The 22,940-nt window shown below is 36.0% G+C and overlaps 1 protein-coding gene across 1 annotated transcript in view; it reads right to left on the bottom strand.

The window, feature by feature from the left end:
* The window catches only part of LOC126373586 (transcription factor hamlet-like), a 136,387-nt gene extending 114,644 nt beyond the window's left edge, over nt 1-21,743 (bottom strand). The window contains exon 1 of the mRNA XM_050019769.1: nt 21,394-21,743. The gene's annotated coding sequence lies outside the window, so the exon portion shown is untranslated. The remainder of the gene's footprint in view (nt 1-21,393) is intronic.
* Nucleotides 21,744-22,940: the final 1,197 nt, after the last annotated feature.

Here is a 22,940-nt window from a genome sequence, read left to right as displayed (position 1 = left end):
ACTCGTGAGCTTTGAAGGGGAATTAACTTGATTTTTAAGGACAAATTATTTATTAGTTGCTAATTAGATGTTGGTTAAGATGTAAACATAGAGTAAAGTAACGGGTTGAGAAAACTGTGTTAATTTTAATTATTGGTTTGTTAAAAAACATGTCTTGGTTATAATTATAGAGTTGGTTTCTAGAAGTTTTTCTCTTACAGCAGTATAAACTAGACTTTAAATTTTGTGTTTTTTTGCAAGTTTCCCAACTTTTACCAATATTGTACAAAGCGTGTCTGAATTATTTTTTCATCAGATCGTGACACTTACTCGCTCAAGTACTAAACCATGCGTGAACACACTCTCTCGCACTGTCCTAAGCCTAAGCTCCGTTGCGACAGCGCAAACTCATTGTATGTTAAGCGGCACTTCATCTTTCACGGTGCGCCTGCGCCGATTTATTGGTCGTTGCGCCCCTCCAGTGACACGGGTGGTATAAGCTATCTCTGTTGATTGCGGGTCTGTTGTGAACTACGGCTTTAGGTCAGTTGCTTAGTTCGTTCGAAATTGGCAGTTTAAAACGCAGGTCTTGATTTCTCACACAAAAAAATAAATAATTATAAAACCCAAACAGGTGTTCCACTTTCCTTTATCCTTTCGTTGCGTTGGTATGTAAAATAATCACCAGTTGATAAAGTACCTGAAATGAAAAAAGATAAATTAAATTAAAAATGTAATGTACATTTTTTTGACAAATATTGCTAGCTAAACATCTTTTTATGCACGACGTTTTAATATTTAGTTTTTTTTTATTAGATTCGACTCTATGATTATTGATATCACGAGGTTTCCAGTATTTTTGTCTCGTTAATAGCGCAATAAGCTCGCCCCTGATACACGGGCACGTAGTCACATCATCGGCCCATTAACGTCCCCACTGCTGGGGTACGGGCCTTCCGTATGGATGGATAGGGAGATCGGGCCTTAATTTGATGATGATTGATGGTTATTAACGACTGCTAATGCAGCCGGGACCAACGGAGGAGGAGCTTGAGATGAAAAACTTAGTATTACTTCTTATTCAATGATGGGACTTAAACATAGCTGGCGAAGAGTAGGTGTATATATTACTCCGCTGCCTACCCCTTAGGGGATACAACCGCGACGCTGTGTTATGTATTATTCATTTTTTATTTCAATGTAATCCAAATCTCGAATGTCAAACATGTCATAAATAACTACTTCCCATGTACCATAGAGGCATTATCTCCATTCTCTGGCCACTCCTACGCAACCTAATACATGGCCAATCCCTTATTGACACAGGCTAGATATAAGCTATCTCCGGAACTTGTCTGATTGAATTAAAGCCTTGCAGACTAAGATAACGCTGGTATGTGTCAAAGACACTCGCCAAAAGCAATAGATACGCCTTTAGCGGCCGTCTCGAATGTGTCGCGTTATAACACTTTGGTATTTTAGAAATGACTCGGCAGTATCATGTTCTGTACAGGATTTATCGACGATACGATAGCAATAATGACTTTGAGGTTGCAAAACTGTCATATTTAAATGAAATTATTGAATTATTAAATTAAGTGTTAAGTAGGTGTTGAGTGTTGTCGGGTTTTGAAAGGCTGTAAGGTCGATTAAACCTCTTGCGCCCGAGATTTCCAGGCACAATAGTTACCAATGGAATTTGGATGTTAAAATGACATTTCTAATATAATGTGTGTTTAACAGCCTCCGTGGTCTAGTGGTTAAAGCGAGAGGCTCACGATCTGGAGATCCGGGTTCGATTCCCGATGGGGACATTGTCGAAATCACTTTGTGAGAATGTCCATTGTTTGGTAAGGACATTGCAGGCTTGAATCACCTGATTGTCCGAAAAAGTAAGATGATTCCGTGCTTCGTAAGCCACGCTAAGCCGTTGGTCTCGGGCTACTAGCCCAAACACCTCCACCAACCCGCAGTGGAGCAGCATGCTCCATACCCCCTCCGGTTGATTGAGGGGAAGCCCCTTTGCCCAGCAGTGGGACGTGTAGGCTGTTTTATGTACTATATTATTATGTTATGTGTTTTGTTCTATATTTTAATTTATTTTCTTTTATTCAAAACAACTTCGATGGCTGTGAGTGAAAACTACTCCATAGATTTTAAAGAGAACAATGAAAATTTCATGTTACTGAAAAAAACCTGAATTTAAGTTTTTTATATTAACCTAAAAGACAAAACCGGGCGTCAGAAGCACGACATTCCACAAACAAACTGCTGTATTAAAGTGTATTTTATAAGAAGGCCGATTTCATCAGGTCCGTTAACAATAGACGAACATGCTCCCGAGTCGCTCCCCGAGGCGAGCCGACCTCTGACCTGCGCTGCGCAGACGCGTGCTGCCTAGACGCTGATTGGCTGGGCGAAAGTCGCACGCGGCGCTTCAGTTTGTTCTTTAAGGTGTCTTTTTAAACTAATAGTAACTTCTATTATGCTTATCGACGATATAAGTGGCACATTTTTAATCACCGGATGAGAGCCCTCAGTGCTCCTCATTTGTCCGGCTAAGTAGTTAAAGCCATTTGCGGCATAAAGTTATGATAAAAAAAAAAACTGAATCATTTGGTATTTGATTTCTGACATTATACCGACAACCCGACCTATATGTAATGACTCGTTTATAGTAGTCTTTGAATTGACAACGATTCAGTAGGTACCTACGTAGTAAGATTGTCATTTATTTTTGGATAACTTGGATATTTTAAGCTGGTTGCCTTAATATTTATATCGGGTCAGATTCTTCAGCACTCACGTTAAAAAAAGTATGTCATAATTACTGATTTGTCATCTGTCTGCGCTTGTATTTCTTCTAAACATCAAATGAACCAGCCAAAGTTATGACCCTTCGAAAGCGAACACTCATCGTTTTGTAACTGGTGTCTAGCTCTATTAGGATTGCTTCCAAACAAAACACGACCGAAGAGCGATTGAATTAAGTTTTCGACGGTTACCCACTGTCCATTGTCCGTATTTTTTTTTTATAAATTACAAAGTTCTTTCAACAGGTTAGAATAACGTCTTTCAATAGATTTCATTCAGATATTACAAACGAGTGACGAAAAGTCAAGATTTTTATCATATTATTTTAAAAATAGATTGTCAATGAAGTAAGTGACAGAGTGATTGCTTCTTGAACTAAATAAATTATTATGATGAAATCAAATTAAAAGTTATCTAAATCATAACATTAGCACTATCGACATTTTTGTATGTGTCAAAAGTTGTAAGTAGGTGAATTATAATGTAAAAATTATAGTGTATAATGTAAAAATTAATAATATATTATGTACTCGAAAAGCTCCCGTGCATAAAAATGAACTAATTCGAATTTCGAATTATTGAATATAAATTATGTATTCAAAAAATATTCGAAATTCGAATTATTGAATATAAGTATTCAAAAAATATTCGAAATTCGAATTATTGAATATAAATATTCAAAAAATATTCGAAATTCGAATTATTGAATATAAATATTCAAAAATTAATTTGAATTTACGAAAAAACAAATGTAAGTAATATAATAAATAAATCATCTTATTTGTTAAAAAGTAGGTAGATCCATTGTGACGTCACGAATATCTATCATTTTACGTCTGTTATTGTACTGAACTGAACAATAAATCCGCGTAGGTTTTCAAAATAGGTCGTGATTGTTGCACGCACAGGTTTACCACATTCCAATATTAGCGAAACATTTACTGAACGTATTATATTTGTTATTGCACTAGTATTTTCGTAGTAATATCGATGGAAATGTAATCACGTGCAGCCTTCGACTGCCTGTGACAGTTTCTACCCTGCATTGTTCTGTTCTATGACATTTTAGCCTTGCTAATGACGAGCAATTTTGATTTTGAAACGACACACTAGATGGATTTATATTGTCTTTTAATTTGCCCCAAATAACTCGTAGACGACGCGAATGGGAATCTGAATCAGGTTGTCGTTCGGATTGGATTTCAGTGTAATTATGTTAGTGTTGGGCACAATAGAAACGATGGGAAAAAATTGCATAATAAGACCCTATCCGATTTGAAAATTCGAAATTCAAAACACGATTCAGAAGCTTATAATTTTTAAATAACGAAGAGGTATTTTATGTTTCCATTTGTAACGAATACAGACCTGAAACAATGCCATTCGAATGCTGATCGTCATTTGTTTATTTATATTTTAATACTCTATTGAATGCACTAAGACCCCGCTTTGTCGTTTTAAATTCAAGCTTAGAAGCACCCAAGGGTAACAGCTTACAAAACTTAAGTCTGCTAATCTTTCTGATCTCCTCATCACGCGGGTCCGGGGCTGTCAATGCCGCTGTCAGTTTGACAGTTGACAGTGGACTGCCTTTGACGTGTCAATGACAGGATCTGCGTGTCAACGGAGGTTGAACGTCTGATGCTCCCAATCTCTGAGACGATGACTAGTTTGAAAGGTTGATTGTTGAATGACTCCGCGATGATGATAGCGGGCGGTAAAAGTTGAATGTCAAACATGTATCATGTCATGTACGTATGTCTTTAGTTGAACATAGATCTCATTGATAATCATAAATAGTCAAATGTTTTAGTTGGTAGCTACGTTTTGTCAGCGTTGCGCATAGTTGAGAGCACTGAGCGATAGATGGAACTGAGCTTTATAAACCTAAATCAAAAGCGTACCTATAGATTTCGCTATCCGTTTTTGCTATTTTAACAACGGCTTCCAGCAGCTTATATATGAAAACATACCTTTATCGTGATAAAAGAACAATTTGATTTGCAAATTCAATTACGTAGCTCTGGAACCGAATAGCTCACATCCCTTGTCGGTCGATCGCTATTTTAATAACACTTTCTAACGCAGGAAGCAATCAATGTTTTTTTTTGTTTCTGATAAAGTCAGAACACTTTCCAAAGGTGCAACGGAACCGACTGAGGTATAAATTAAATCAGGCGCCATCTTTCGATGTCATCTAAATGTTATTTCTGTTTTGACTGACAGGCTGCCCGAGTAACATTAACTTTTGTTAATTTCGCAAAGTTGAATTTGAAGGATGATTTTTATAAGTACTAAGAGCTTTGCAAGTCCAGTTGGAAGAACGCTTCACTCTCATTGTGGGGTTACAAGTTTTAATCCCAGGTAGGGCCTAAACCAATGATTTTCGAATTCTTGTTTGGATCATAAATGATTATCACGTGGTCAATGGTGAAAGAAAATATTGTGAGGAAATCCACATTTTCGAGAAATTCGTTTCGGAGGTAGATGACCTAATCTGTATTGGGCTGGTCTTTCCTTGGCGGGTTGGAAGGTCAGAAAGGCAGTCGCTTCTGTAAGAAATCGAACCTGTCACTCATCAGGTAAGGAAAGCGGACCTCGTGAAAAACGGTATAACGCTGGGGAGATGTTGAATTGCAAAAGCAATGTAGAGTGATGCAAATATTCTATGATAAGTTCCAAATTAGTTTAAATATGATATTGTGTACTAGTGTGTGCTAATATTATGAACTACTTGAATAAGTGATGGTCTGGTAATTTGTTAGCGTCATATTTTATTCCATATAAACAGCCCATCCTACCCTTTTTAGTAGTTCATCATATCAAGGTGATAATTAGGCACGTCGAACTATAAACCAAATACAGCAACTATAAATTATTGTGTGCAGTTCAAATAGACCATCACATCAATCATAACTACTTATCTACCTCAAAGGTTGATTTTCAAAGCCTCAATCAACCACATATAAGATGACCTAACTACCAACCAGCAATAAGGACTCATAACAACCTGTTGAATACATCAAACAGATGTCTGAAGAAAAAGTTGGGTATTCAATTCAATGGCGTGTTACCGTGTATCGTTACAACATACGGTCATAGCTAAATGATAACAGAGGATACTCCAGCACCCAAATGGCGCTTGTTAAAGAAATCCTTGTGCGTCGAACTATTATTTTATGGTGACAAAACAAAATCAGAAGTGTCTTCGGAGAAAAACGAGAGCGGAAATACCGGGATGTATATTTTATTAAAAAAATTCATATGAAAATTATAATATATTTTTCAACACATGCCCAGCTAGCCAATCTCAAACCAAAAAACATTAGATAGTTTTTTTTTAATCACATCTAATCTTCAAGGATTCAGAAACCATTAAATGTCAAGTCGTAAAATGGTTGCTCTGTCATGGTGAAAAAAAAAAGTTTTTTACAGATTTGTTACAACATAATATTCCGCCTGTATCCCCATAGGGGTAGGCTGAAGTGTATAGTATACACACCCACTCCTAAAAGAGAGGGAGATTTGATGTAAATATTTTTTTAAGTCTTTTATTTACTTAAGGTCTTTTAAAAAGCTAGATGTAAATATTGTTTAACATTATTAGCACATTGATTTTGATCATCTTTGCTTAGAGGTAAAGAAAAAGTGACCCGTCCCGCATCCAAGTTGTTTGTAAATGTTTGTTTCCTTTTGGTGGTTGCCTGGAAGAAATTGCTCTAGAGCAATAAGGCCGCCCAAATTGTATTGTATTCATTTGTTATATCTGATTGTTGAAATTTAGTTCTGTGCAATAAAGTATATTTGATTTGATTTGATTTGAATAACTGTCGGATAATAATGTTCGTGTGTCTACGCGTCTACGCTACAAAGACGATTTTTATATGGAGTGCACCTACTGAATATTTTTTCCTATGACACAGGTGCATTCAGTGTTGCTAGTTGATTTGATTTATCGACCTTTACAATAAACATCAACGGCTTGGCTCATTCATGGGCAATAATAAATCTCTTATAGGCCTATTGGGGCCTATTAAGACGCTTCGCAGGTACTAAAGTGAATGAGGTTTATTAACATTATGTTAGAGAAATAGTTTTGGATTTATAGGAGCTGTTAGCTGGATTACGAAAACCAATTGGGTAGATGTGTTTTCTTCTAAAATTGACATTTATGAATAAGGGTTATATAGCATATTTCCTTTAAAGTACTTTCATCAAATATAAAGTTTATGTACTATTTGGAATTAATTTATACAATATTTATTTAAAGGTTAGTACCTAGTACCTCGCACTGGCAACATACTCATACCCTTTTTTTTCTTTTTAATAAAGAAGATGTGCATAATAATTATTAAAGCGATCTTCATGGTGCCAGTAATGATTTGCTCTGTGATTTCTAAGACACAACCGACCAAATTACGGAGTAGTCTAATGACCATAATAAGCCGTGTTATTCGCGGAGACATGCCATCTCGCCGGATTTCCTATTTCATTAACATTCAGCGTCATAAAAGCCTAGATTAAAGTCCGAGCCGACTATTACGGCGGTCCGTTAATTCGAACGATCTATTAACCCTTGAGCAGTTAACCATCTCAATCAAAACCATTAGAGCAAAGGAAGTGTCTAATGGAGACTGTTCGGTAGCGACGGTTGGAAGATGGTGTTAAGAAATAATTACTATTGGTCACGCCTCCCCTGATTGCTTTTCGTAACCACTCATAAATCTACTTCGATTCCTGCCTGCGCATGCGTTTCTCATTAGAAATAATAAGGCGATGGGCGTAGTTGCCCAATATAATAAACATTTTACAATTCAAATGAACACGCTACAACGCTGCTTTGTAATTGTTAATCGGATGATTCCCAAATTAATGACAGTGTAATTAGAGTTTGGTAAGCGCCGCGGGTAATAAAAATGGCAATAACGAACAAAGTGGTTTAAATGTCACTTGTCTTCTTAATCCTTGATTGGATTTGATGCGTAGTTGGCATCCTGTATCGGGTTAATAAATCGCAGACAGGAACTCCCGAGGACGCGAGTATCACGGCACATCTAAAGACGGAAACAGACCATCGTTAATCGGACTCTAGTCATGTGAAATAGCCCGAAACGATTTCGCAAGTTTATACGCTCATCATAAAACATGTAAAAGATTTATGGCGCATCTTTTACGAATATCAACGATAAGTATTATTTTGCTCAATGGCGACTGGTCACGGCGCTAAGAAGGGATATATATTGGCAAATAACATAAGCATAAGCTCACGACTATATCTCAATTGGGGTAGTCAGAAGTACATCCATCGTAAGATGAACTAAGTACCCACAATTCACCGAGCTTTCTGTTAGACCACAGTGATAGTTGGTGAGCCGTATCACCGTCTATAATTGTCAAGCCAACTGTGTTAGTGAAAACTGCACTTAAGATAAATTAATAACTTTCGCAAAGGTCATAGGATGGGTGACCACAAAAAAAGTTTTCATCTCGAGTTCCTCCGTGCTTCGGAAGGCACGTTAAGCCGTTGGTCCCGGCTGCATTAGCAGTCGTTAATAACCATCAATCCGCACTGGGCCCGCGTGATTGTTGAAGGTCCGATCTCCCTATCCATCCATAGGGAAGGCCCGTGCTCCAGCAGTGGGGATGTTAATGGGCTGATGATGATGATGATGAATAACTTATTACTAGCACCGCGGTTCGAACCGGCGCTCCCGGGTTGAGAAGCAAGCCGGTGAACCACAAGTCCACAGTGGCTTCTGTAGTATGTCAAAACTGTAGATTAAACTTTTTGTGTAAGTGTACACGACTGTCATAACACGGAACAAATCTATTATACCTATAGTCATTTAATCCCTATAAGCTTTATAATGTTAATTAATTCATAACTTATTTTTTACCATATAAAAAACCCTTTCACAAAGGTCGCGGTTTATCTTGATAATAATATTTCGTAAGTACATCAGTGCAACACCGTGGTCTAGTAGACTGGAGGTCCGGGTTCGATTCCCGATGGGGACATTGTCGAAATCACTTTGTGAGACTGTCCTTTGTTTGGTAAGGACTTTTCAGGCTTGAACCACCTGATTGTCTGAAAAAGTAAGATGATTCCGTGCTTCGGAGGGCACGTTAAGCCGTTGGTCCCGGCTATTAGCCGTAAAAACACCTCCACCAACCCGCAGTGGAGCAGCGTGGTGGAGTATGCTCCATACCCCCTCCGGTTGATTGAGGGGAGGCCTGTGCCCAGCAGTGGGACGTATAAAGGCAGTTTATTTTTAAGTACATTAGTATTCTTACATCTTTGGTTTAGAGATCGATCTATTACAAATAGCATCACTTAGTAACCCTGTCGGATGCACTAATCGGCCTGTTATCTCTGTTTAGCCGGCCGGGTAAGCAACACGATACCATCTTATGGGAACCGTTCACACGAACAACAGACGCGAGAATGACGAACAAAAAGAAATGTCAAGATGCACATTGGGTAACACTATTATACTCTCAATCTAAGTTTGACATTCGGTCAATTTGAATTGAACGTGTAGCGTGCGTTTTTCACGAAGGTCCTTCTATTGTTTTGGATACAGTAGGTATTTCGGTATGATTATTTTTGACTGGAATATTTTATGGTCCATTGTTTTTAGCGTTTAAGCGTTTAATTGTGGACTATTTTTAGGTTATAATTAATGCTTAGATTGGGAATGACTTTGATGCAAAATATGAAGTAATTAAGTTGTATAAAAATGGCCACTTATTTCATATGTTTTGGTGTCCGGACTTGTAGCATTAATTAATCCATTAATTTATGTTGTATCTAATTTTATTAATCATTAACTAACTTATCTAACTTTAATCTACAATATCAAAATATATTGTACCTAGTCGTTTTCATAAGGAAGTTAACTAATTAAATCTTAATTTACTTTGGGTGGTTGACAAATAAAACTAAAAAATTTGCACAATAATTTTTCGTCACTTTCGCGTCCATCATATCTCCTCAATGCTTTCATTAAAGTAATATTAACCGTATAATTTCCTGCGCACACGCAACCGGCACGCGTCGGCGCAAAATCTGTTTTAGATTACACTAATTTGTCAGTTCTATCCCTGACTTGGCCGTCCATTCATACAATCATGTGTGGGAACCGTTATGAAATTGAAAATGATCATATTTCTTTTAAAAGACACCAGGCGATTGCACAAAGATTCACCTAGTTTTCGTCGTTAGCTATTCATTATTATGTGCCGTGGGATATTTTTTGCGCGGCCATTGTTATGGTTTTGATAGCGCATTCCACAGGACAGCCGTACTATTCGATTCTACTAGTGCGATATAGTTGTTTTGTTTGTGCGTTATCTTTGTATTTGAGTAGCACTAACAGGCTTTGGAATGAATTTTTTTTGGAAGAAACAACTGCGAGCGCAGTTTAGTTTCGTCTACATGTAATCTAAGCGATAGTGCCTATACCCATCTTAGAATAAGTTTTCCCTGTAAATGTCTTCTAAATGTACGTGCAATAAAGTGTATTATCGATCATTCTCGTTTCCTTAGGAGCTCAGTTTAAAGAAAAATAAAACTTAAAACTACGTTTTATAAAGGTCCCTTTGAACAAATAGCCTCAGCGGGTAAGGCTGTGGCTAATTAGATAGATACTCCTTCTGTTACTTAATTGTAATGTGTTTAGATAAACTACACCGTGCATTAGCTGTTGTTTTTTGTCTGTGACAGAAGGTGGAATCTTCCTAGTCGTTTAGATGGCTACGGTTTTACTAGAAGCAGACTTAGGTCACTATTATTAGTCAATGTAGTCACTGGCTTGCTTCTCGGCTGGAACCCCGGTAGCGGATTTGCACCAATAAGTTATTAATTTATTAATTATTAATATAATAATAATTATTAATTTATTTATTATTACGGTGCGGAGCGGAGAGTTACCGTTTTATACGTTGTATTATTTTTTATCCTTTGCTGCAACTGTTAGCTAAGTTAGTTAGTTATGTTAGTTTCACTAACACAGTTGGCTCGACCATTTTGAAAAATTGACGATTCGAAGTGTAACTATGGTACCTATTGAATAAAGATATTTTTTGAATTTGAATTGAATTTGAATATAGACGGCGATACTGCTCACCACCTATCACGTCGGTCTAACAGAAATCTCGGTGAGGTGCGGGTACTTAGTTAATCTTGCGGTAGAAGTACTTCTGACTACCCCAATTAGGTGCATAATCCTGACACTGACGTACAGCGCTATTACTACGCGTCTCGTGTTGCTCCCGATTCGAAGGTTGTATGTAAATTTTGGTCATCTGCGCAGATTCTCGCGCATACTGGATGTTCCATATAATCAAGTATACTATGCATAAATGAATGTTAACTGGCGAAGAATTATCTCGATGTTGAATATTAATAGTGTTGGTTTAATAATGTGTACCTAATGGGCGTAGCCTTAGATTTTATAAATGTAAATCAGTGGTTGGCTGAACTATGTAACTAAGGGACTTGTTTATTTGCGTGTGACCAATGGCAAGATTTGGAGCCATACGAGATTTCTGTTGTAGTAATAATTTTATATACATAAATACATTTATTTCTTCCTCATAGAGGTATATTATATATTACAAGCGACCCGCCCCAGCTACGCTCGGGTGCAATGCTGAGGAAAAAATAAAAAAAATATTTACGACATCACATTAAAAACTTCAAAAATAACAGTATTTCTCCACTATTTAATGGATGTTATCATACTTATAAACCTTCCTGTTGAATCATTTTATCCATTAAAAAAACCGCATTAAAATCCGTTGCGTAGTTTTAAAGATTTAAGCGTACTTACATAGGGATATAGGGACAGAAAAAGCGACTTTGTTTTATACTATGTAGTGATTTATCTCGAGATACAAATATCATATAATTATATCGCTGTATGTTGTTGTTTTAACGACTTTTGTTCAACCTACTCCATTAAGAATATGTAGATAAGTGCAGTGAGAATTTCAAAAAGTGGAGAGATAAAGGAACGCAATAGCCAGGCAATGGGACAATGTAGAGACAATAGAATAGAGTATATTATACAGATGCGTAGGTATACTTTTTAGCTACTCAGGTAAATATTCTGTTGGCGTCATCCTGAATCCGTGAACGAGTGGGTGACTCACCTCGCAGTACCTACTACGGGTTCAAATCCCTGCTGAATTCGACTTTATGAGTTAGAACTCATGTTTTTAATCATATACAGGGTGTTAGTGACATCGTAACGAATAATGAGGGGGATGATTGAGACCATGATTCTGAGTTAATATCAAGTGGAATTTTCCGTCGCAAAATTCATGGTTTTTTTTAATTATTTTTAATTCTATACTTTTGCTATCGAAAATTCCACTTGATATTAACTCAAAATATTGAACTAAATCAGCCCCCTCAGTATTCGTTACGATGTCACTTACGCCCCTTACCAGTACATACAGGTAGCCATACAAGTAGGTACGGGTGTTAGTGACACCGTAACGAATACTGGGCGGGATGATTCAGACCATGATTCTGGGTTGATATTAAGTGGAACTTCCTGTCGGAAAATTTATGAAGTTTTTTATGTTTTTTTTTTAATAATTTTCCGTCCCATACTTTTGCGACGGAAAATTCCACTTGACATCAATTCAGAATCATGGCCTGAATCATTCCTCAAAGTTTTCGTTACGATGTCACTAACACCCTGTATAATTAATGTCACGCAGTTTCCAGAATACATGTCCGGTACTCAAAAGTGAGTGTATAAACTATATATGCCTACCCTTTCGAGGATATAGGCGTGATGTTATGTTGTTGTTAAAAAAGTATAGAAAGAGGATGGATAATGCTAAGAAACTTATTGCATTTGTCGCACAAAAAGTTGTCGGTCGATATCCCACTGCGATGACCAAAAACTGCGCCTTTCGATTTTCAAAATAGAATTGGTTACAGCAGCAAAAAAACAATCATTGACAGAATTAGAAGCAGTGAATATAACTTTAACAAAAATCTATAATCTTCAAGTAAGTAATAAGTTACTTGGTACAATCTGAGAATTTCATCAAATTCTTTTACTAAGAAATTATTCTAAAAACTCGTACTACAATGTAAAGAGTTCGGTCAAAAATTCGTTCTCATTTTTGCGCTTGAGTACATCGATGATTAGCAGAATTACCGGATACAGACACGCATTCAGAGTGATTTCGGTTACGTTGGAAAAATCACTTTCCTACTTATTTTGTGATAAGGGAATCACTCTCAAAAAATTAAAAGATATAAATATTCTAAGATCCTTTTTTCTCTACGGGAGTTTCCTTTTATGTCTGTAAACATTAATACCTCTTTGTTAATAAATATAAATAATAATAAATAAATGTACAAGTGCTTAAATCAATCATAGAAAATCAATTTATTAGTCTTATATTTAAAAGTAGGTATGCAAGAAATAAAAGCCGAGAAGAAAATAAATCGTCTTTCAGGAATAAGTCTATGTAACAGCACAGAATCATAATACTAGGCAAAGCCAGCCGGTATCAAAAAGCCTATTGTACATTGCAATTTACTTACCAACTTTATTTTTCAATTTAAGTAAATACTTTCAAAGGCTATAATGATTAAGTAAATGATTAACCAAACAGTAATTCCGTGCTTCGGATAGGGATGCTAAGCCGTTTCTCTTGGCTACTACTTATTAAAGTAAAGTATGTGGTTGTTATGGCTTTAAAATTATGGCCGACACAAGTGTTTTGGTGAGGTCGGTAATTGACCTTACATAAAATCTACACGAAAAGATAGAAATAAGTATTTCAATCGTTTTTGTGATTGTAAATAAGTAATATAAAATACAAAAGTATTATATATATATTAATTTAATATCTGTAAAAAAAAGCATGTACTTTATTGCCTTCAGACCCCTGAATGCGTGCCTGAAACCAGCTGTGTAATAAATCGAAATGTAACGCAGTTTATTTCAAAATTGCCCGTAAACGATCGCCTTTATAATAATCTGTTACACCAATTAGATCCATAGATGACGTAATCATTTCTCGTTTCTTACGCCAATGGGAGCTTTATTGTTAAAGATCACGACAATGCCTATCGAACGGTCCAATTTCTGCGTTCGATGAAATCGTAAGTGATGGACTAATCAACTCTTTTGTTCCATCATCGGAATGCTCTCATTTTTAACTGATAAAGATTGTTGTATAAGACGATTTTTACTTTTCAATTTACGAGCGAAGTTTTTCTGTGGTCAGCCTATGATAATAAGCGTTTTAAAGGAATGGTAATACGAATGTATATAGCTTTTTCTATTTTTTATATTTTATCATGTTACCTGAGATTGGATATGTCGTATCATTCCCTTAGCTTTCCGAACCCTCCAAGACATTCCAATGGTCTTGTCCACATTTTTGCTGCGACAAATCAAAGTGACACCTCGCATTGCACTGTGGGAGTGTCTCAGAGCACTTTTTGCCTCAATTTTCCACAACTCGATTACCCAGTGTGTCGAATTGAGTGATCATAAGGCCTACTAATGTAGAGCTAATGTTAGCATTCATGTGTGTGAATTCTTAAGAACAATTGGCTTCCCAGGCAAGTGATTGCCATCGCAGTAAACTTGCGTCGCTTACGCAACTAGAAGACGTATGCCACAGATACTGAAAGTGATCTTTTTGTACGCAGACGTGAGAGAACAATATGGGTGCGTAATTAGGTCTGTAGGTAAAGTCGAGATGATTATTGGATTGTACGATTTTATCGGTATTTGTTTCGTGACTGTGGTAAAAAGTTTTCTTGTTGCTATGGATACTGCACGCAATGGTTAAGGATAATGTCTCAATATGTTAAGAATGAATTTTTATAAACACATTAGGAAAATATTTCGACTATGAACGTTAGATGAGCAGTTGTAAGAAAATATGATTTAGTTTATCTTCAACTCTTGGACATTTTGAAACCTTTAATTTCAAAATGGATGCCATCAAAATACTAATATGAAGCAAACTTTACAAGTTCCTTCAGTTACTGAAAGAGTGTCTAAGACAGAGAAAACTATTTATTTTTGTTTAATAGATAAAAAGAAGAGTGTAAAATTTTCAAAGTTTCACCAACATCGTGCGGTCAGCTTTACGTGGGCGATTCTATACACTTATTAGATTTCACTTTTAGTTCAGCAGCCAGGCTCGTTAAGCCTGTATTTACGATACCGCTTCGCCTTAACTGTGTACAGGCATTAATCTCTATAGGCCTTAAGGCGATGACATCCCAGACTATCTCTAATTGTAACGGATGTCCGCTTAAAGATAGAGAAAGGCAAATACCTAATATTGTTTTATATTATTATATTAGTACAACAGTGCTTGTGTTAATTATTGCAACAGAATTATAATCTAAGTAATAAGTAGCTTTTTCTTGTCCTCTTATTTACATTTTACAGTAGGTAGTTTTATTGTTGAGGTCTAGGAAGATATAAAAGAGTTCTCAACTGCTACTTTAATCTCATGACGGTTTTAATTAAAATATATAAATCTTTATTGAACACATAAAATGATTGCATTGCATTCTTTGAAGCACTTGAACTGATTAAATTAAATTAAAATGTGGATTGTCTTTTAGACGTCAGGGAGACTTATAAACTTAAAAGCTACACTAATGGTCATTGATATTTTCTACGTGTAAAAACTAATGACAAAAGTGGCTGTCAGTTTTCTGCTGCTTCGATAAGAATCATCATCAGGAGCCTATTTATGAATGTATGGGATACGGGTGAAGACCTCAACGGTTGCAGTGGCGAAGATGGGAGCCATCGATACGGCAATGCAGGACGGAAGGGGCAAGTCACAGGGACTGGAACCTGACAGAGGGCAGCAGTAACTGTCAGTACTATTCAGAGGCGGAGGACAGGAATCCTAGTATGGCTTTGACTACTCTGGGCGCCATCCCATTTGCGTCAGACAGAGTACTGCGGGGCGGAAGGCAAGAGGGAAATCACTGCCCTATATTTCCCCAAAAAAGTAGCATGGAAAATGCTGCACCGACAAGAGCATGGCTCTTAAATTGATGATGATGATGTAATACCTAATGTAGCTGATCAAGTCTCAAGAGGATCACGTCACGAATAATCCTATCTTCACCCGGTAACAGATGCCCCGATATGACGATACGATACGTATGTTGGTACTTAGTGACTGAATTTTAGAATCCTGAATAAGAATCTGTAATATATCAAAGACCGGATAAAGTATTAAAATTCTATCGATGAAGTCATAGCAGTTGCAATTCGGAGAAAAAATGGACCGTCAATTTGGAAATATCTTTGTCGATGTGATAGAAAATTTTATTCGTCTAGTGCAGCAGACTCATGAATCACGGTATTCACGATGCAGACGATAAATAAATTCGACTTTTTAAGGGGTGAATTTGCGAAACTACAGCATAAAGGCCGTTTTACGATTTCCGCTCCTAAACTGAACAGAAACGGGCGATTTTCGCATGATTCCCAGCGGGTTTAGACACTAAAATAGTTTCAAAGAGCATTCTAAGACATAGACAGAGATCGCTGATCAAAATTCAAGGAAATTTGAAACAGTCTGCATTCAAGTACATCACCCGAGATGAAATTCAGATTGTAAAAAATGCACAGACGGCGATATAGACACGTCGCATAATTTTCAGATTCAGACCTATTATCATAATGTGCAGTCGATGGCTGAGGTCAACCATATATAATGGTAGTTGCGACGCTTCACATATGTAATTATGTGTTCTATACCTGTCCAATGTCAAAACTTACTGCTATTCTTATACATTTTCTTGACTTAAATGAGTATGACGTCTTAACGCTTTTAACACGCTGACTGTGTCATATTTGAAAAGTACTTTTATCTTTCTCCACAGTTATTGGTTCTGAAACATTATATCTGTTATGGCGAAGATTAATCTTCGGTTCCAGAAACAATACTAGCACCAGACCATGTCCAAATTCTTTCTCTAGCGAGGACTGAAATCCTGGCCGGACCGAACATTCTAGTGACTACATATCAGCGATACACTCTGTGAACTATCACCCACAACACCACCCCATCAAACTTGTGACAGAATCACCAGGAAGGGCATTAACCGTTGATGCGTGCGCCTTGCTAATGAGCTATGAGAGGCGATTATATGCAAATGCAGCTGTGCAAGTGGGTTCGTTTTGTAACCGCTGTCACACCATTGTCACACCTACCCTCACTAATTTCGTGACACAATCACGCCAATTACGCATGTCGAATGTCTCGTGAGTTAGATTATTTTTACATCTCTACATTATGTAGATTTGTACGCTTAAGGACCTTATCTCAGGACACCTTGGTAGGCTACCACGGTTGTGCCAACAACGAAATGTATGCGGTCAGGATACGTTTCAAGACGTCCTTGTACCACAGATACTGTCCCTGCGTTTACATTTTCCACTCGCTAGTTCCACTGAACGCTGGAAGGATCTTACTGCCTGGCGACCTGAGTGGCGTCACTGTATCAAAACAGGGGTAGCTTCAAGCAAAATCGTCTGAAAGAGGTCGACGAAAAACGCCAAACACGCAAGGATCGTCTCAAGCCCATCTATAGCTACACTTTTAACTCGGTTGGACAGCTATTCCGCCTCCAATGTGACTGGGTGATCAAAACAAAGTTTGGCTTTGCCAACCACATTCGAGAGCACGAGAGGAGAGACTGAGGACGCGGTTGTCGGCTATATATATATATATATATAGGTTATATACCTGGTTCCGTAACCAATTTTGTGCTGGCAACGGAATCCTGAAAAAAATCTCGCTGGTGGCGCCACCGTGGTGTCTTAGTGCGATAGGGCCTTTAATGTGTGACAGCACAATTATAAGTTTAGTAAGGGCAACAACAGTCACGCGACAGCACCGAAACATCAGTATAGTAAAGCATGGAGCTACTTCCTTAATTATCACTTTTTGGTGGTACATAGCCTGAGCACCAATTAAAATAACTGTAGCTATGAAAAACAAAGACATACGCGTTAAGCGATGTATAATTAAATATCCTTGTCCGAATATTTTGTTTCCTAATAAATTGAAAAACATTTACTTTATTCGTAGACAATAACTAAAGAAATGAAGATCTTATAAATTGCCAAAAGCAAGCTAATTGTGTTTTATAATGAAATTAACTGTCTAATATGGCATTCTTATCGACAACTTCACCGTCCTAACGATATAATTTAAACCCTTTGAACCGTGGCAATTTCATCTGTCTCCGCTTATTTTACCGCACCCTATATTACCGAAGAATGCGAGATAGTTAGCACTCGCTTTTAACTATTCATTAATCTAGTTGAGCGGAAGTTGCACGTCTGTTGAACCCAAAACGTCAGTTGGTCCTCTAACAAAATGTATAAAAGATATAGGCAGATAAGAACCGGATCGTTGTCGCTTGGCACCTGACGTATATATACTAGACAAGACACAGCCGTTACCTGACTATTGTAGGCCGAGTGCTGGTAATTGTAACAAAGTAGGTACCTTTATTTTTTTAATACATTATTGGTGCTAATTCCTGTAAACACCATCTAATTTTATTTCAAGTTATATCTGTCAATTTTTAAATTATATCAATTTTAAATTATATTTTAAATTCTGTGTGGAAAGGGACTGATAATCGACAAGCATAAAATTTATGGAACACACGTCAATTTTAAGCACAAATCTAAAACAACCGTTTAAAAATTTTACATTGCCAATATCCGACAGAATTATGTTGACAGCACACGTCAAACGATTTGCATACCAGCGAGATAAACTTTTTTATTATTATTATTATTAGATACCTTTTTGATTCACCCGGGATATTCATTGAATTTTCCGCTCATTCTTCCTAAAATTAAGAGCAATCATCCGTCCCTTTCCTTTTCGGAGGATAAGAAAATGACAGGTATAATTTAAAGTAAAATAAGTAGTCTCTAAGACATTCCCTAAAACAAGTGAATTGAAGTTTAGCAAATTCGAGTCTTAAGTTCTCTCGAGACCGCTAGGGGCCCATAAAAATTTTATCAGTTTTAAGATGATTTTATCGTTTGTTAGGCGCGGCCGTTATAAGTAGAGACGAACACAAAACGAAAATCTAATACACAAGATAGAAAAAAATACCTTTTTTCATTAAAATAAGGTATTTAATTTAATCAATCAATTTCATCTGGGTTCAGACATGTATCGTATTGTAAGTTACTCTGATGTTACACAGAAATGTGTATAGAACCTTAACACAATGTATCGAATCGCTACCTACTCCACTTAAAAATTAGTTGACGTTTTTATCACAGCCTCTCGGTCTACCCCGCCCCTACGCACTTATCGTAATACCAGTGAAAGCGAAATGTCTAATTATTTTTTGTTTCCTTTTTTCACAACAGAGATGACACAGCAATTGAGTTTTTATCTCGAAGAATGCAATCTGTGGTCAGTGTGAAAGATTGAATAACAAGAAAGTGATTGACTTTCGAACGAACTGCACTGTGCGTTCGGTTAAATAACTGTATGGGAATAAAAAAAGTAATGTAGAATAAATTGACAATGTAACGAGTTTAGGAGCCAGATGGCTGATAAGAGCGCTTTGGACAAGTTTAGCGGTTCACTTTCTTCTCTTCGGATAAGAAGTTTAAAACAAATAATACAAGAATTATAATATATTGCACATAAAGTAAACCTTTTTTAACTTACGTATTTGGTAATAATTATTACTTATGTGATCTGTTCAGATATGTGTAAATCTTTTGTCTTCTTTTTTATGTGATATCTTTGCATAATAATACTACACCTGCCGTAGCAACACCTTTTTTTGAATTTATGCCAGTTGAAGAATGTTCTGTTAAACAGTTAAAAAAGTCTTTATTGTATGTGAAAGAAGTGACTTAAAACAATTTCGCCTACTTAGCATAACTTAAACTAAAAAGTAAGTAAACATTCAGCGAAATCTTCAAGTTTTGCATACCTGAATAAACACTTATTTTTATTTCATCCTTTATTCCGCGATATAAGTTGAGATAAGCTCAATTTCGCGAATGCGGCTGCCTTAATTTTTATTTCTCTTTTATTTTTGGTTGTTTTTATATCTTTTATTTTTGCGGTAGCATGTGTATGTCTTTTAGGGAGGTGATACATGTGTGAAACAGTTTTTATGGGCAGTCGCTCAGTATGAACTGACAGCGGGAACACAGGCCGGTTTCTGATATCTTTTCCTTGTAATATGTTGTACTTTGACGTCCTTAAGCGCAAAATTGAGAAGAAAGTTGGCAGATTTTAGGCGCCATTGCGACGTCAAGATTTATATGTGTGATTGAAGCTATACTTTTTGTTTTCACTTGTCTTATCACTTTTTTATTAAATCGTTTTGTATCAATGTAATTCCGTTTGACATAATTGTGTTATAATGGAAGTTGATTTAGTTGTTTCTTTTTTTTATATAATTGTAATTTCTAATTGTTTTTTCTTCTTATGATCATATATTTTTAAAGGATTTAGTATCACTTTTTCGCTAATTAAAATTCAAATCAACATCAAAGACTCAGAAAACGGCACAAAGCTTTCTGTACTACATTTTATTTACAATATAACTTAGTTCATAGGTACTCGCGAGTTTCTTTTATATTTGACAAATATTATAGCGAAGTTCGAGCCTCTATCTAGATGGTACAAAAAGAGCAAAAAACGTTTGCCGTCGGCACGTGAAGGCGACGCTTGCGCAGCGTAACATTTCTGGTTTACTAGGTCGAATAATGTGGTTTATTTCATTTTTTTTATTTAATTTACTGTCGCAAACAGTGAAAATATTGGTGAAACTACACCATTAAGCCGTTCACTTTCGATTTGACGTTACCAATTGTGCGTAAGGGTGAGAAAACTTTTATGGACTGAGTCTGACGGTGATATTCGTATCTTTAAATTTCGTAAATAGAACAGAATATGAATTCTATTTCTTATTTTTTTAAGTATTTAAAAGTTCGCTTTTATATCAAAAAAGTTCTATTGCATGATTAACAAAAAATAAAGATTATTTTACTATAAGTAATTTATAATTTGAAATTCTAAAATTGAATTCAATAATGTCAATTGGATGTAATTCTTATATTTTTCATTTATTATTTTTTGGACTTGTTAGTACCAATAAATGAAAGTATATTTTATTCATTTAAATTTTCGTAATTTTAAACATATAAACAATTTAGATAGCAAATCTTATTATTGGAAGTATTAAAATAAATACGTGGTTAATGTACCTATATCGTATTGATTTAATAAATATAATTTAAATTATTTGGACATAAAGTTTTTGTAATGAAAGTAGGTTATTTATTTAGGTTACTTAGATGTCTATTTTTATTTTGCATTGATTAAGATTGCTAAATAAAAGAATCAGAGTAATTCAATTCGGTGTAATAAAATTATATATCAGTAAAATATAATAGGTTCCTACTATAAAGGAGAAACTATTCATTGTTAAAAAATATTCAAAGTATTTTTACTTCACAGACTTCTCTTATAAAAATCGTCAGAAAATAACCAAAAATTATATAAAATGTCACCTACCTTGATTGACAGAAGAAAAACTTCAGCCGATCTTCCGATCGATATTTCAGCTCCAATTTTAGCACCAACAAAACAGAGTCCAAATAAAAAAAAAATCCTTGCAACTTAACGCAACTGCTCTATATAATTACACAGTGTATTTTCACTTTTCTTACACTTAAACACACAATTTATTGTCAAGTCAAAAATATTTTAATTTAATTTATTATATAAGTCAGGAGCACTACACTTTGCTTTTTAATAGTTTTCGGTACTATCCATTCCATGAGGGTGTTTTTTTAAGTGCGCGCGAGCTTAAAGCTGTGCGGAGAGGAGCGCGTGCGCAGGCCGACCTGGCATCGCGTTATCAGCGCGAGTGGCGCGCGACAACAACAGAACTTGAGAGCTCTCAATAATAACAAGAAAAGAAAACGGTCCAGTTTCAGCGGGGCTTCCGGATGGCCTCTCTATCTGTCTCGCTCTTCCGCGCGGCATTCGCATGTCGCTCGCTTCTCTCTCTCTGTCTAACGGTACCGCGCGTGGCTTGATAGCGCAGTCGCGAGTGCGACGCCGCCCCGTGCGCAAGCGCTTGTCGAAGTTGTGCTCATGAGGCTTTCCCGCCATTTTTACGTGAATGAGATCGAGTGATCGTAACTTTTGACTGGCGATTCATACTGTTCGCCTGTTTCGTAGTATGACCCGAGATTGTCTTGAACGATAGGTGTTATTTAAAGGACTTTTATTGTTCTTTTGTATGATTTTAAAAGTCAAGTAAAGAAAATTATGTCAATGATCATTGATTAATGATAACATTCCTACTTAATAATCAAGGAAAAGGAACTTTGATAATTATCATAATATTATAATGTTTAATTTCGAGTTAATTTTGAACTAATAAGTAAATAAAAACTTAGTAAAGTCTATTTTAAAAGATGTTCTTATATTAAAATAAATTATACTGTAACAAGGACATAAATTTGAAGTAATAAGTAGTTAATTAAGTCACAATTATTTTTTGACAATTTGTATCAGTAACTCGTTGATGTCTTTTGTATATACTCATGAATATTTCATAGAGACATGGCATTAGAAATTTGTGTATTAACCTAAACATTTTAAATAGGTACTTAAGTATTATTTATAAGTGAAGTGCAGTTTTTACTAAAACAGTTCCTCTATTACAGACGGCGACACGGCTCACCACCTATCACGTTGGTCTAACAGTAAGCTCGGTGAGGCGTGGGTACTTAGTTCATCTTGTGATGGATGTATCTCTGACTAGCCTAATTACGATATAGTCGTGAGCTTACGTTAAGTATATATACAAGATAATGCAATTTATGGTTATTTCTTTTTTGGTTGTTTGATATTTATGGTTTATGGTATAGGTGAAAAAAACGCTTTAGTCTATATTATTGTAATTTCGTGCTTTCGGCGAGTGATTCTTACTTGTGGTAGCTAACTTTTATATTTGTTTTTGAATGTGTATGTTTTATGTAAGAAATAATGTTACCATCATGGCCGTGTTAAATTTGTATCTTAAATTCATTCACATGTATTTATATAAT

This window comes from Pectinophora gossypiella, chromosome 16, assembly GCF_024362695.1.
Source record: "Pectinophora gossypiella chromosome 16, ilPecGoss1.1, whole genome shotgun sequence".
Classification (NCBI taxonomy): Eukaryota; Metazoa; Arthropoda; class Insecta; order Lepidoptera; family Gelechiidae; genus Pectinophora; species Pectinophora gossypiella.
This window is presented reverse-complemented; position numbering and strand designations above follow the sequence as displayed.